The sequence below is a fragment of the Pristiophorus japonicus genome, chromosome 5 (genome assembly GCF_044704955.1).
Source record: "Pristiophorus japonicus isolate sPriJap1 chromosome 5, sPriJap1.hap1, whole genome shotgun sequence".
In the NCBI taxonomy this organism is placed as follows: Eukaryota; Metazoa; Chordata; class Chondrichthyes; family Pristiophoridae; genus Pristiophorus; species Pristiophorus japonicus.
In genome coordinates this window covers 102,703,780-102,718,695 of record NC_091981.1, presented here as the reverse complement: position 1 = coordinate 102,718,695, position 14,916 = coordinate 102,703,780, and positions in this window count along the sequence as shown.

Genomic DNA, 14,916 nt, shown 5'->3' with positions numbered 1-14,916 from the left:
CCCAGTGACCAACAAGGCCCCTGATCTGCTCTCCTTGCTTGAACTAAGCGTTCTGCTAAAAATTGCCTTCACCTTATCTGTAGTGAAGGAAGAATACATTTGCCTTAGTGGTGGTGCAATGAAGGTTGACTAGATTGATTCCTGGGATGAGAGGATTGTTCTATAAGGAGAGATTGAGTAGAATGGACATATATGACTGGGTTGAATAAACTGGATGTGGGGACGTCTAGAACAAGGGGTCACAGTCACAGGATATGGGGTAGGAACCGAGATGAGAAGAAATTTTTTTCACTCAGAGGGTGGTGAACCTGTGGAATTCTCTACCACAGAAAGCTGTAGAGGCCAAGTCACTGAATATATTTAAGAGGGAGATAGATATATTTCTCGACACAAAAGACATCAAGGGGTATGGGGAAAAAGCGGGAATATGGTGTTGAGATAGAGGATCAGCCATGCTCATATTGAATGGCGGTGCAGACTCGAAGGGCTGAATGGCCTGCTACTGCTCCTATTTTCTATGTTGCTATGTTTCTATAGGCCAGAATTTTCTCAAGGGAGGCAGAGTTTCCTGCAGGTCCTGCCGACTTTAACGGCAGGGTCTAATTTGAATGCAAGGCCTCAGATTCCCACCTGCAGCCAGCCAGATTGAGAGGCTGGTTGGCTGCGGGCAGGTAGGCCTCAGAAGTGAGGGGCGAGGCATCGCGAGAGGGTGGTCAGGGGGAGGGAGAGGATCAGCCGGGGTCAGAGATTGGGATGGGCAAAGGGGGGTTGGCAATCCGTCAGCGATCGGGGGGGGGGAGGGGCGAGAGGATTGGCAGGGGTCGGGGATCTGGGGGATTGGCCAGGGATTGCGGGATGGGGAGAGGGGGGGGGGTTCAGCCAGGGATTGGCGGGGGGGGGGGGGGCTGGAAGAGAGCATAGTGGCTGGCCGCCGGAGGATCATGGCCAGCCTCATCATCATCATCATCATTGTTGGGGGAGGCCTGGAGAGGGGGTGGGGGGAGGTGATTGGAGGCCTCGTGGGGGGGGGGTCTCCGATCACGGGGGGTAGGTATAGTCGGGACCCTGGATCCAGGAGGTAGATACAAAGCCACTTACCTCCTGGATGCAGCAGTCCATACCTCTGTTTAACTGCCATGTTTCACGTATTTTGTGAAACCCATCCACAGGCAGTTAAACACAAAATGGATGGGGAAAAAAGGCTACCAACCTCTTCACAATATTTAAGTTGAGGTAATAGACTGGAGAAGCTGGGGTTGTTGTCCTCAAAGCAGAGAAGGTTGAGAGGAGATTTGATTGAGGTTTTCAAAATCATGAGGGGTCTAGACAGAGCAGATAGAGAGAAACCGTTTACTTTGGCGGAAGGGTTGAGAACCAGAGGACTCAGATTTAAGGTGATTGGCAAAATAACCAAAGGCGACATAAGGAAAAGCATTTTTACACATTGGGTGGTTAGGATCTGGAATGCACTGCATCAAAGGATGGTGGAGGCAGAATCAATCGTGGCTTTCAAAAAGGAAGTTGGATAAGTACCTGAAGGAAAAAATTGCAGGTCTATGGGGAAAGGGCAGGGGAGTGGGACTAGCTGAAGTGCTCTTGCAGAGAGCTGATGGGCTCGATGGGCTGAATGGCCTCCTTCAGTGCTATAACCATTCTATGATTCTATGATTCTAATGCCTCCTGGGAGCAGGTTGCTCGCCCACCTCCCGTCACGGCCAGGACCCGCCTCCGGCAAAACTAGAAGTGGGCAAGTTGGAGGCGGGATCAGGTCAGGAATCCCATTTTTACCAATTTAACTACCCCATGCTCCAAACCCATCCTTTTTCAGGGGAAAATTCCGACCATATTCTCTGGAGTTTAGAAGAATGAGAGGTGATCGCATTGAAACATATAACAATAACCTTCCAGAAATACGAGAGACCAAGGGTCTAGTGAGAAGGAGGAACTGAAAGAAATCCTTATTCATCAGGAAATTGTGTTAGGGAAATTGATGGGATTGAAGGCCGATAAATCCCCCAGGCCTGATAGTCTGCATCTCAGAGTACTTAAGGAAGTGGCCATAGAAATAGTGGATGCATTGGTGATCATTTTCCAACATTCTATCAACTCTGGATCAGTCCCTATGGACTGGAGGGTAGCTAATGTAACACCACTTTTTAAAAAAGGAGGGAGAGAGAAAACGGGGAATTATACACCGGTTAGCCTGACATCAGTAGTGGGAAAAATGTTGGAATCAATTATTAAAGATGAAATAGCAGCGCATTTGGAAAGCAGTGACAAGATCGGTCCAAGTCAGCATGGATTTGTGAAAGGGAAATCATGCTTGACAAATCTTATTGGATTTTTTGAGGATGTAACTAGTAGAGTGGACAAGGGAAAACCAGTGGATGTGGTGTATTTGGACTTTCAAAAGGCTTTTGACAAGGTCCCACACAAGAGATTGGTGTGCAAAATTAAAGCACATGGTATTGGGGGTAATGTATTGACGTGGATAGAGAACTGGTTGGCAGACAGGAAGCAGAGAGTCGGGATTAACGGGTCCTTTTCAGAATGGCAGGCAGTGACTAGTGTGGTGCCACAGGGCTCAGTGCTGGGACCCCAGCTCTTTACAATATACATCAATGATTTAGATGAAGGAATTGAGTGTAATATCTCCAAGTTTGCAGATGACACTAAACTGGGTGGCGGTGTGAGCTGTGAGGAGGATGCTAAGAGGCTGCAGGGTGACTTGGACAGGTTAGGTGAGTGGACAAATGCATGGCAGATGCAGTATAATGTGGATAAATGTGAGGTTATCCACTTTGGTGGCAAAAACATGAAGGCAGAATATTATCTGAATGGCGGCAGATTAGGAAAGGGGGAGGTGCAACGAGACCCGGGTGTCATGGTACATCAGTCATTGAAAGTTGGCATGCAGGTACAGCAGGCAGTGAAGAAGGCAAATGGCATGTTGGCCTTCATAGCTAGGGGATTTAAGTATAGGAGCAGGAAAGCCTGACTACAGTTGTACAGGGCCTTGGTGAGGCCTCACCTGGAATATTGTGTTCAGTTTTGGTCTCCTAATCTGAGGAAGGACGTTCTTGCTATTGAGGGAGTGCAGTGAAGGTTCACCAGACTGATTCCCGGGATGGCAAGACTGACATATGAGGAGAGACTGGATCAACTGGGCCTGTATTTACTGGAGTTTAGAAGGATGAGAGGGGATCTCATAGAAACATATAAAATTCTGACAGGACTGGACAGGTTAGATGCAGGAAGAATGTTCCCAATGTTGGGGAAGTCCAGAACCAGGGGTCACAGTCTAAGGATAAGAGGTAAGCCATTTAGGACTGAGATGAGGAGAAATTTCTTCACTGAGGTCAATGATCAGCTATGATCTTAGTGAATGGTGGTGCAGGCTCGAAGGGCTGAATGGCCTACTCCTGCACCTATTTTCTATGTTTCTATGAGAGGGCGTGACAGGGTAGATGCTGAGACACTGTTCCCCCTGGCTGGAACTAGGGGAGCACAGTTTCAGGATAAAGGATCTGCCATTTAGAACTGAGTTGAGGAGAAATTTCTTCACTCAGAGAGTTGTGAATGTTTGGAATTCTCTACCACAAACGGCTGTGGATGCTCAGTCGTTGAGTATATTCAAAGTTGAGATGAATAGATTTTTGGACTCTAAGGGAATCAAGGGATATGGGGTTCAGTTGGGAAAGTGGAGTTGAGGTCAGAGATCAGCCAAAACACAGAAGGAGGCCATTTGGAGCATTGTGCCTGTGCAAGGTCTCTGATAGAAATACTAATTAGTCCCACTTCCCTGCTCTTGCCCCATAGCCCAACAAATTGTTCCTTTTTAGGTATAACCTGTATATCCAATTCATTTTTGAAAGTTACTATTGAATCTGCTTTCACCACCCTTTCAGGCAGTGCATTCCAGATTATAACAACTCACTGAGTAAAAAAATGTCTCCCCTGCCTTTTTTGCCAATTATCATAAATCTTTGTAGTCTGGTTACTGATCCTCCTGCCAGTTGAAACAATTTCTCCCTATCTACTCTATTAAAACACCTCAATTTTGAACACCTCTTTTAAATCTCTCCTTAACATTCTTTGCTCGAAGGAGCACAATCCTAGCTTCTCTGGTCTCTTCACATAACTTGTGGTGTATGTAGCACACAAATCACTGACTCCACACGGTCTGGTGTAAGTCTAACTGCTGTGACCTTCGTCCTTTATTGTTCAGCTCCAGAGTGCCTCTCAGGTGTGGTGGTCAGTCTTTTATAGCGCGTGTTGCAGGCACTTCCAGTTTCCCACCACAGCGCCCTCTGTGGTGTAGCATTGTGCTTACATTATATTTAAGGTACCAGGACGATACACACATCAATACATAACATCACACTTGTCCAACGGAAGGCAGGTAGGCATAGACAGTGCATTAGTATGGTACATGTTATCTGGTACATTAACTAGTTATTGACTGGTAACGGATCCCTGATTTCCTTGTTAGCCCTTATCATTAATTGTACTTCATATCCATTATTTTACACAAATACAGTGGCCATTCAGCATAAAAAAATTAATTCTTATTATAAATTCGCCATCTCACATTAACATAGCTCATTTTAGACTCGCTCTGCCTTTGTGGGGACCACCTCATGGTAAGGCCCTTTTAAGACTCCCGGGTGCATTTCCTTTTTAAGGCGCCATCTTTGATGCAGGAGGATTCCACGAGGCTTCTCCTTGGGTGCTGCCATCTTTGATGCTCTGCTGCTCTCACGATGCCGCCGCCATCTTGCTCTCCGCCGCTCCGGATGCCCTCCGCCGTCGCAGCCTCCGCTCCCCTCCGCTGCCACCTGACTTGCCGCCTCTCCTGCGGCCGTCGTCGTCACTTCTCCGGCGGCCACCGTAGCCGCCTCCCCTGTGGCCGTCGTGGCCCCCGATCTCCAGCTGCTGCCGCCGCCCGACTCTCCCTCTGCGTGGGCCCCTCCAATCCGCCGGCCATCCTGGATCCCTCACACCCCGCCGGCTCACCGCCCCCCCAGCAGCCTGTGGAGTGGTGAAGTCTTCCCAACTCCCACGGATCGTCCCCATCCACCTCCGGCCGAGGAATGTTGGCCCATCGCCTGCAACGACCCACAAAGGTAAACCATGCGTCTCGTCCCCGTGAGATACCTGCACCATCGCTGCCAAGAACAGGTATTAGTTTCCTGGTGTAGGTACGCAGCTTCACCGCGACCGGGACCAGCTTGGGTCGTGCAGCTGGGTTAATCCACAGTTAATCAAAAGTTCTCCGACTCATCAACGACGGACCCGAGCCCGTGTCCACTTCCATACTCACAGGGACTCCGTTGATTTTTACTTCCCTTATCACTGGGGGCGAATCGTCGGTGCACGTGTACAGACCCAACATCTCATCATCTTCTGTCTGCCCCTCGCTGGATGATGGATCATCATCCATCTCCTCAGCCACATGGTGAGTCCGATTTCTTTTACACATATGCTGAAGGTGGCCTTTAACGTGGCAGGTATTGCACATGTACTCCGCAAACCTGCACCGGTGAGCCCCATGGCTTCCTCCACAACGCCAGCATGGTGCTACTTGATTGGCCCCCCTCAGCGGGCTCTGAGTTCCAGGACCCCGAGGTCCGTGTTCTCTGCCCCGGGAAGAGCCACGTTCTGCAGTTTTGTCCGTGGTGGGCGCTATCCTGTGGACAGTGCCTGCCGGGTTCGAGACTGTGTGGATTATTTGCTTGGTGCTGCAAGTCGAGGTCATATGTGCCCGGCTGATGGCGATGGCCTTTGTCAGAGTGACTGTGGGTTCCGTGGCTAACAGCTTGTGAAGGAGTCCCTCGTGGTCAATCCCCATAACGAAAACGTCCCGCAAAGCCTCGTCAAGGTGTGCGCCAAAATCACACGGCGCCGTGAGTCCCCTGAGGTCCGCAGCATATTTGGTGACATCCTGGCCCTCAGGTCTGCAGTGATGGTAAAATTTGTATCGGGCCGTGAGGATGCTCTCCTTCGGTTTCAACTGGTCACGAATGAGTTCAGTCAGCTCCTCGTATGACTTGTCCCTGGCGCTCCCGGGTGCCAGCAAATCCCTGACGAGACAGTAAACCTCATCTCCACAACTGGAGAGCAATATCGCCTTACGCTTATCTCTCATTGCATCCGTGTCCTCCGTCAGGTCGTTTGCTGTGAAGTAGTACTCAAGCCTTTCCCTGAAGGCCTCCCAATCATTGCCCACGGTAAAATCCTTTAGCGAGCCCAGAGTAACCATGGTTGCGTGGAGTTCGTCCGCTTCCTAGTTGCCAATGTGGTGAATGTAGCACACAAATCACTGACTCCACACGGTCTTGTGTTGATCTAACTGCTGTGACCTTCGTCCTTTATTGTTCAGCTCCAGAGTGCCTCTCAGGTGTGGTGTGGCCTTTTATAGTGCCTGTTGCAGGCACTTCCAGGTTTCCCACCACAGCGCCCTCTGTGGTGTAGCATTGTGCTTACATTATATTTAAGGTACCAGGACGATACACACATCAATACATAACATAACTGAATTCCCTCAACCCTGGTACCATTCTAGTAAATCTCCTCTGCACCCTCTGAAAGGCCTTGACATCCTTTCTAAAGTGGGGTGCCCAGAATTGGACACAATACTCCAGCTGAGGCCTAACCTGTGCAATATAAAGGTTTAACATAACATCTTTGATTTTTGACTCTAAGGGGGAGAAATTGGCCTGCTATGCGCCTCCCGTTAGCGCCTGCGGGGGGCGGTAATGAAGTGCTATGCGGTTACCGACCGGGCACGGTGAATTCACCGATGCCCGCGAACTTCCCTGGCAGTTTTGCGCTGGCGCTAACACTTCTGCCTCGCTCTGTAGGTGGTCAGGTAGGACAAAATTGATTAATCTCCCCAGTGTGGTGTTTTTTGCTTTTTTTGGACCCAATGATTCGACAGCCCTGCACTCGCTTAGAGTGTTTGGGGCTGTTATGCACCTAGCGCAGGTCCAGTGGTCGCACAGAGAAAGGATGAAGATTAAAACAAACCAACAGTGGCCCTTCTCTTTAAGTGAGGGAAGGAGCCTCCAAAGACGGCAGCGCTGCTCGGAACATTGTTCAGAGGTCTGCCACTATCGCCCTCCCACTGACTTCAACGCTCTAAGGGAAGTGATAGCGCTTAATTTACTGCTCCACTTCCCAGTTGGAGCACTAAAGCGGAAGTTACATAATTTTTTACATAATTTTTGAAGGGGCAGGTGCTCCATTTTGTTTCATTTGAGGGGGTGGGGTTTTTGGGGTTGTTGGAGGGATGTGTTGCAATTAAAATGTAAGCTTGACCATTTCCTTCAGTCTCTGGTATATGAATGTTGACTTGTTACAAAATGCGCGATCATTATAGCTGCATCCCTCAGCTCCCTTCATTTAAGCGAAGTGCTCCCTTATGAGCCGCCACCGCCAACATTGGTACGCTGCCTTCTCCGTCGTTGCTGCTGGTCGTTTTCGTCTTGCTGGACATTCGGGGTATTGGCAGGCTCCTGTTCCTCCTCCTCCTCCCCCTCCTCCTCGTCCTCCTGAGGTGGGCCTGCGATCCCCACTGGCAAAACCTGGGCCTTCATGATGGCCAAGTTGTGCAACATGCAGCACAACACAATGAATAGTGAGACTTGATGAAAGGAGTATTGAAGGCTGCCTCCAGAGCGGTCCAGGCATTGGAAGCGCTGCTTCAGCACCCCGAAAGTCTGCTTTAAGATGTTGCGGGTGGCGGCCTGGTTCTCATTGTAGCATTCCTCCGCTCTGTTGTAGGGATGCGGAGGGGGTTCATTAGCCAGGTGGGCAGGCCGTATCCCTTGTCCCCGAGCAGTCAGCCTCGGCCTTGCATTTACTGCGAGGTTGCGCTGCTTATGATCACACACCAGCTGCACATTTATGGAGTGGTATCCCTTTCTGTTTCTGAAGACCTCTGCATTCTGGAATGGTGCTCGCAAGGCTACATGTGTGCAATTGCTCCTTGCACCCTCGGGAAGCCCACTGTCCTGGCAAACCCACATGTGCACTCATCCTGTTTCTCCCTGGTCATCGGGAAGGTAATGAAGTCCATTTTGCATGTGTAGAGTCTGTGTGACATCGGGGATGCAGCAGTGTGCTGCAAATTGTGAGATGTTGCATATGTTCCCTGATGCAGCATGGAAGGAGCTGGAGGCATAGAAGATGAGTGCCAGCGTGATCTTCACTGCAACAGGCAGTGCAGTCCTGGTACCGATGTGAGGCTGCAGGTCTTCCTGCTGGAGATGGCATATCTCTGTAACAACCTCCTTTCGGAAACGCAGCCTTCTGACACACCGCTCCTCGGACAGGTCCAGATATGAGTGTTGCCGCCGGTAAAGCCGTAGGGCGTAAGGCCTCCTGCCCCGACGTCTAGGGGCTCTCCTTCTTCGGCCGCCGACATGGCCAAAAGTCTATCTATCTTCACAACGCCTTGCTAGAGCAACTAGTAATGCCCCGATTAAAGTTTTAGAAATAAGTTTCTCTCAAGCTGAACTGGTATGTCTGTCTGCCGCTGCAAACTCGGAGGCTCACCACTGTGCTGTGCGTAAACGTTGTGCTGACTGTGACCTCCGACGGAAGCCATTCCTCATCTCTTTAAGTAGCCACCAGTTAATGACTCTGCAAGCCTGTACCAACTGTTTTTCCAGACGTTGTTGTTGACGGCCGCTAAATGAGGCGGCCGCACCTAATTTACCGACCGGGGCGCAGGCGTGGGCGTTGCACCAGGACTGATGTCAGGATCGCACTGATCGTCAGCAGTCAGGCGCTACTGGTTTGCGCCCCCGGTGAGCCTCTAATGCATTTTCAGTCGGGGCATTAAAAGCTGCGCTCCCGGTCGGTAACCTTTTATGCTCCCATTAACACCCCCTTGGGGAGAGAACGCTCAAACAGAAACCACCAGCACCTCCATCGCCAATGAAACACCACCTACTCACCCAAGATAGACACGACCCTCCAAGGGTCAACCAGATAAAGCTAAGGCCAGAGCACAGTCAATGCATGAAGGCGATTTGCACTAAAGGCTTGGGGGAGAGTGATGTCATGTATCCTACATGGTTACTGCTTGTACTATTACAAGGTGTGCCACCAGGGTACACCTCAGTGGGAGACTTGTAGGTTACCTGTACAGCTGTGCCAGGCCTAGTATAAAAGGTAGGCCACCAGGTGTGATCCTCACTCTGGAGTTATCAATAAAGGACTAAGGTCACTACAGTTCAAGTACAACACATTGCCTCGTGGAGTCATTATCAGAGCATCTAACGACATAACAGTCACAATCAATTTGGTGGAGTAAAAATGCTTGATTAATAGATTAATGATATTGTATGAATTAAAAATAATCCTATGAAAATGGCATCATGTTGCTATGGAGGCTTAATCATCTTTTTATTGAGAAACTATTAAGGGAAAAATCTATAGTACAGCACGCCATCGAGGGTGAAACCACCTGGATGTGATTGGGAGGAGCTGGGGGCAAGGGAGGCCCAAGGCTTCCTTGTAAGGCCCATTGGAGCACTCCTGCTTGTCCTGGCCCACAAGGAACTGTAAACATGGTTTTTAAACTTACTTCTTCTGGCCCACGATTCAGCTGCCGACATGGCTGACCTGATGGACTCAGGCCTTCAATTAAAATTGTAGATCAGGTGTCCTGTTTGCCTGTTCAAAAGAGCAAGTTAAGATCAAGACATGGCGGGAAGGCAGCACGATCAGAAGGGACAAGTGACTGGTCTCATTTTAACTGCCCTCCTACCTGGTTTCTGCCAGGTGGAGGCAGTTAAAAACTGGGCCGATGCCTCTAAAATTCTGAATTCTGTAATCTGCCACCAGAAGTGCATGGGGCAGAACTTCTACCTGCCCAATAATCCAAATGCTGACTCTACCAGAAGACACCTCATTAAAATATTGCTGGGCATGACAACTGTACGAGTACCATTAGCAATTGGTGCACAATGCTAGGGAGGCCTGGAAAATGTGGGGAGGGGTAATGGAGAGGGGTGGTCAGTGGAAATCATTCTAAGGATGCAGCTCAGCATTTAAAGTTGTTAAAGTAGAACCAGCATGGTGAAGGAAGGTAAAGACATGGCTCCAACAGGAGCAAGCAGCAAACTTTTCAAAGAGTGAAGCAATATTCCTCTTATTTCAATAGTGGGTGTGGATGGCAATAGAACCATGTAAAAAGAAGGGGCACATGTAGTGAGTGACAACTGCCTGAACCCCGGACCCCTCTCCAATGCAGAATAAGGCTTACTAACCCCACATGAGCCTAACAGGAAGGAGAAACTAAACAGCAGGAAACTTATTCCATTGCTCATTCATCTTATCTCCAGAAGCCTGAAGCAAGCAAGCTTTTGCAGAGATAGAAGGAACAAGTGTCAGAACCTTCAACACTGCCTACAGATATTATCCTATCATAATGAACTCTATCACCTGCTTAGTAAGTCCTGTTTACGCACACAAATGGGAATTCCATGTACTTCCATGAAGTTTTGGTGTGGCAGAGCTGGTGCAGCTAAGAGGACATTTCCAACCATGGTCCACTTAATATCTCAAAATGGGAGGGAACATGTACTGAGTTGTAGGTGGGTACTTAGATTCAGCAAAGAGAGGCTGTCAGAGAGGTAATGCACCATGTGTGGATGAGACAGAAGGTGGGGCAAGGAGGAATCGGGGTGAGTTCAAGGAGGACTCGAGCCTGCAGCAAGCAAGGGGTTTACATGTGAGAGAGAGGAGCCACAACCTGGGATGAGGTGGAGGAACAGTTCCTGCACATAATCATGTGGTATGAAGCATGGAGCACTGGGGTCTGGGAACACTCATAACTGCAATCTGGGGCATATGAAGATTTGGGAGGGGATGGCGGCATTCTGGGAGCATTTGTGCAGTGAAAACTGGGGTGTGAGGTACTCATAAAATGGAGTATGCAGACTGGCAGTATAAAAGAGGAAGCTGCTACCTGAACATATGGGACAGGGGCATTCAAGAGGGTGTGGCGATGGGGAAGAACTGAGTGGTGCTGAGGCAGTAGGCAATCAGGGAGTTATGAGTCCAAGGTTCAGAGCACTGGTAGAACAATGGAATCTGAAAACATTGGGAATCTTGGGGTGTGGGAAGAATATGCTGTTGAGGTGTGCATGCACCGAGGGTGGGTGGAGTATGGGAGCATGGAGGATGTGGGACACTTGGGTTCATTAAGGAGGCAAAGGTGGGTTCTGGAAGCACTGAGGTGAGAAATAGGGTTGGGAGCACCAAGACGGGAGATGGAGATAGGGAGTAGTGAAAGGACAGATATGAACTGGGAAGCATAGACCCAGTCCAGGACATATGCCCAGTCCCCAAACACAGGTGGCGTAGAACAAAGCACAGGCACTGTCCAAGGGTACAATTGAAGTGCTGTGTTGGAACGCAGCAGAGTCAACAGTGATGGGGAGTAGATGAAAAGTGACATCAGGGAACAGGTGAGAAGTGGTAGTGTGGGTATGGCACCCCAGAGAAGGTACACAAGAATCTGTGAAGATATTTTTTTTAATAGGATATGTGTCAGAAGAAACAATCACAATTAAAGTGTGGCCATTGAGTTGGCACATGTGCAGTGGCCCTAAGTATATATTTGGAGGGAGGCCAAGCTGTACAAAGCAAGTTCCTAGAAAAGAGCAAAATTCAAGCCCAAAACCCCGAGACAGAATAAGATTCTGACACCAAAACTTATTAAACAGATTTCCAATAGGGTTTGGGGCTACTTTATGGATGATTTTTTTCCAAAGATTTTTTAATGCGTTATATTATAAGGAGCATTTTTAGCTGTCTATAGTTGGCTGGTTAATGAAACAATGACCTGGAATGCGCAGTCAGCAGCAAAGCAAAGGCGTTCGCCGCTGCCCCAGAAGTAAGCTTCACACAAAGATCTTGTGATCTCTGTCGAGAAGTTCGAGTTTTCTGACGCTTAGTATAATGGGTATCTCATAGTGCGTGTGACGTCAACAGGCTGCCTAAGCAGCCAATCAAAAAGTATAATTCTCACTGACAGCAAACCAGGAAGTGGGTAACTCTTAAAATTCTAACTGTTAAAAAATATTAGAAAGAGCAAAACAAAGATTGGGGCTCTCACTCGGGGAAGAGGCAAACCTGAAATAAAGATGAACAAATTTTTAAAAATGGTTTTCAAAATTTCTTAAAAATTTTAATTTCTATTAAAATGGATAAATTTGACACTGCACAAAATTAAAATGAGTTTTTCAGGGCCATAACCTTTTCTTAGCAGTCAATACATTGTTAAAACCCCAGTTACACCTAATCCCTTTGCGTCTAACAAGTGGGGAATTTCACAGCGGTATTACTGCAGAAGAGCCGAGGTTTTTGTCAGTTTCCCCGATTTGAGAAATGTCACGATTGCCGGGTCTGTGTATGTGCGTGTGTGTGGAGGGGGAGGGGCACAGTGCAGCCTGTGGAGGAGCAAGGAATGACAGACTGCAGCTTCGGGATTTCTGCATTTGGCTGCGCAAGCTTTAAATTCTGAGGATGCAGTCAGTTTCAAAGGCGAAAGGACCACAAATATCATTGCTTAAAAAATAAAAAGATTGCTTGACTGTTTCATTTTGTATAATTTCTGGTTCTTGATTGGTTTGAAAAGATAGTTAGTGATTTGATTGGTTCTTTTTTGTCTGGGTTACTGATTCATGATTTTCCTCCCTGTCTCTATTTCAGTGAATTAGGTTAACTTAACAGATACGGGTTTTTTTTGAGACTGTCATCTACAAGTGTGACAGACACTTTGTACCTGATGCTTCAACGTATGACATTTTGAAGTATAATGGACACTCTCCCATATACTACAGAAACATGCTAGATACAAAGCTGTATGTGCTGAATTAAATCTAATTGTCTTTGAAATTCCAATCATATAGTACATCACCATCTCAGTTCAAATTTTGTGATTCAATAATGCAAGTCTGTTGTTGGTCAATTTGTGGCACAAAATCCACGGACAGCAAAAAGAATGTCAATAAAATTAAAATTAAAGTAAATTCAAGATCTTCATATATTGAAACATGAGTTAAATATATAGCATATCTCAAAGTTCAGATGAAATTGATACATTGCTCAAGCTTTGCTCTTCCAATTCATAGTAAAGGATCCCCTCGGAATGAATGATCACAGAATGATTGAATTTCAAATTCAGATGGAGGGTGAGAAAGTTGGATCCCTAACCAGCATATTAAGTTTAAATAAAGGAGACTATGAAGGTATGAGGGCAGAGTTGGATAAAGTGGACTGGGAAAATAGATTAAAGTGTAGGACAGTTGATGAAGAGTGGTGTTCATTTAAGGAGATATTTCACAACTCTCAAGAAAAATATATTCCAGTAAGGAGGAAAAGGTGTAAGAGAAAAGATAGCCATCCGTGGATAACTAAAGAAATAAAGGAACGTATCCAATTAAAAACAAGGGCATATAAAGTGGCCAAAACTACTGGGAGGACAGAAGACTGGGAAGCTTTTAAAATCCAGCAAAGAACGACTAAAAAAATGATTAAGAAAGTGAAGATAGACTCTGAAAGTAAACTAGCACAAAATATAAAAACAGATAGCAAGAGTTTCTATAGGTACATAAAAAGGAAAAGGGTGACTAAAGTAATGTTGTTCCCTTAGAGGACGAGACCAGGGAATTGGTAATAGGGAACATGGAGATGGCAGAAACTCTGAACAAATATTTTGTATCAGATTTTACGGTAGAGGACACGAACAATATTCCGACAATGGATAGTCTAGCGGCTATAGGGGGGGGAGGAACTTAACTCAATCACAATCACTAAGGAGGTGATACTCAGGAAGATAATGGGACTAAAGGCAGATAAATCCCCTGGACCTGATGGCTTGCATCCTAGGGTCTTAAGAGAAGTAGCAGCAGGGATAGCGGATGCAATGGTTATAATTTACCAAAATTCCCTGGATTCTGGGGAGGTCCCAGCAGATTGAAAACTACAAATGTAACGCCCCTATTTAAAAAGGAGGCAAACAAAAAACAGGAAACTATAGACCAGTTAGCCTAACATCTGTGGTTGGGAAAATGTTGGGGTCTATAGAAACATAGAAAATAGGTGGAGTAGGCCATTTGGCCCTTCAAGCCTGCACCACCATTCAATCAGATCATGGCTGATCATTCATCTCAGTACCCCTTTCTTGCTTTCTCTCCATACCCCTTGATGCCTTTAGCCGTAAGGGCCATATCTAACTCCCTCTTGAATATATCCAATGAACTGTCATCAACAACTCTCTGCGGTATGGAATTCCACAGATTAACAACTCTCTGAGAAAGAAGTTTCTCCTCATCTCAGTCCTAAATGGCTTATCCCTTTTCTTTAGACGGTGTCCCCTGGTTCTGAACTTCCCCAACATCAGGAACATTCTTCCTGCACCTAACCTGTCCAGTCCCATCAGAATTTTATATGTTTCTATGAGATCCCCTCTCATCCTTCTAAACTCCAGTAAATACAGGCCCAGTCGATCCAGTCTCTCCTCATATGACAGTCCTGCCATGCCGGGAATCAGTTTGGTGAACCTTCGCTGCACTCCCTCAATAGCAAGAACGTCCTTCCTCAGATTAGGAGACCAAAACTGAACACAATATTCGAGGTGAGGCCTCACCAAGGCCCTGTACAACTGTAAGACCTCCCTGCTCCTATACTCAAATCCCCTCGCTATGAAGGCCAACATACCATTTGTTTTCTTCACCGCCTGCTGTATCTGCATGCCAACTTTCAATGACTGATGTACCATGACACCCAGGTCTAGTTGCACCTCCCCTTTTCCTAATCTGCCACCATTCAGATAATATTCTGCCTTCGTGTTTTTGCCACTAAAGTGGATAACCTCGCATTTATCCACATTATACT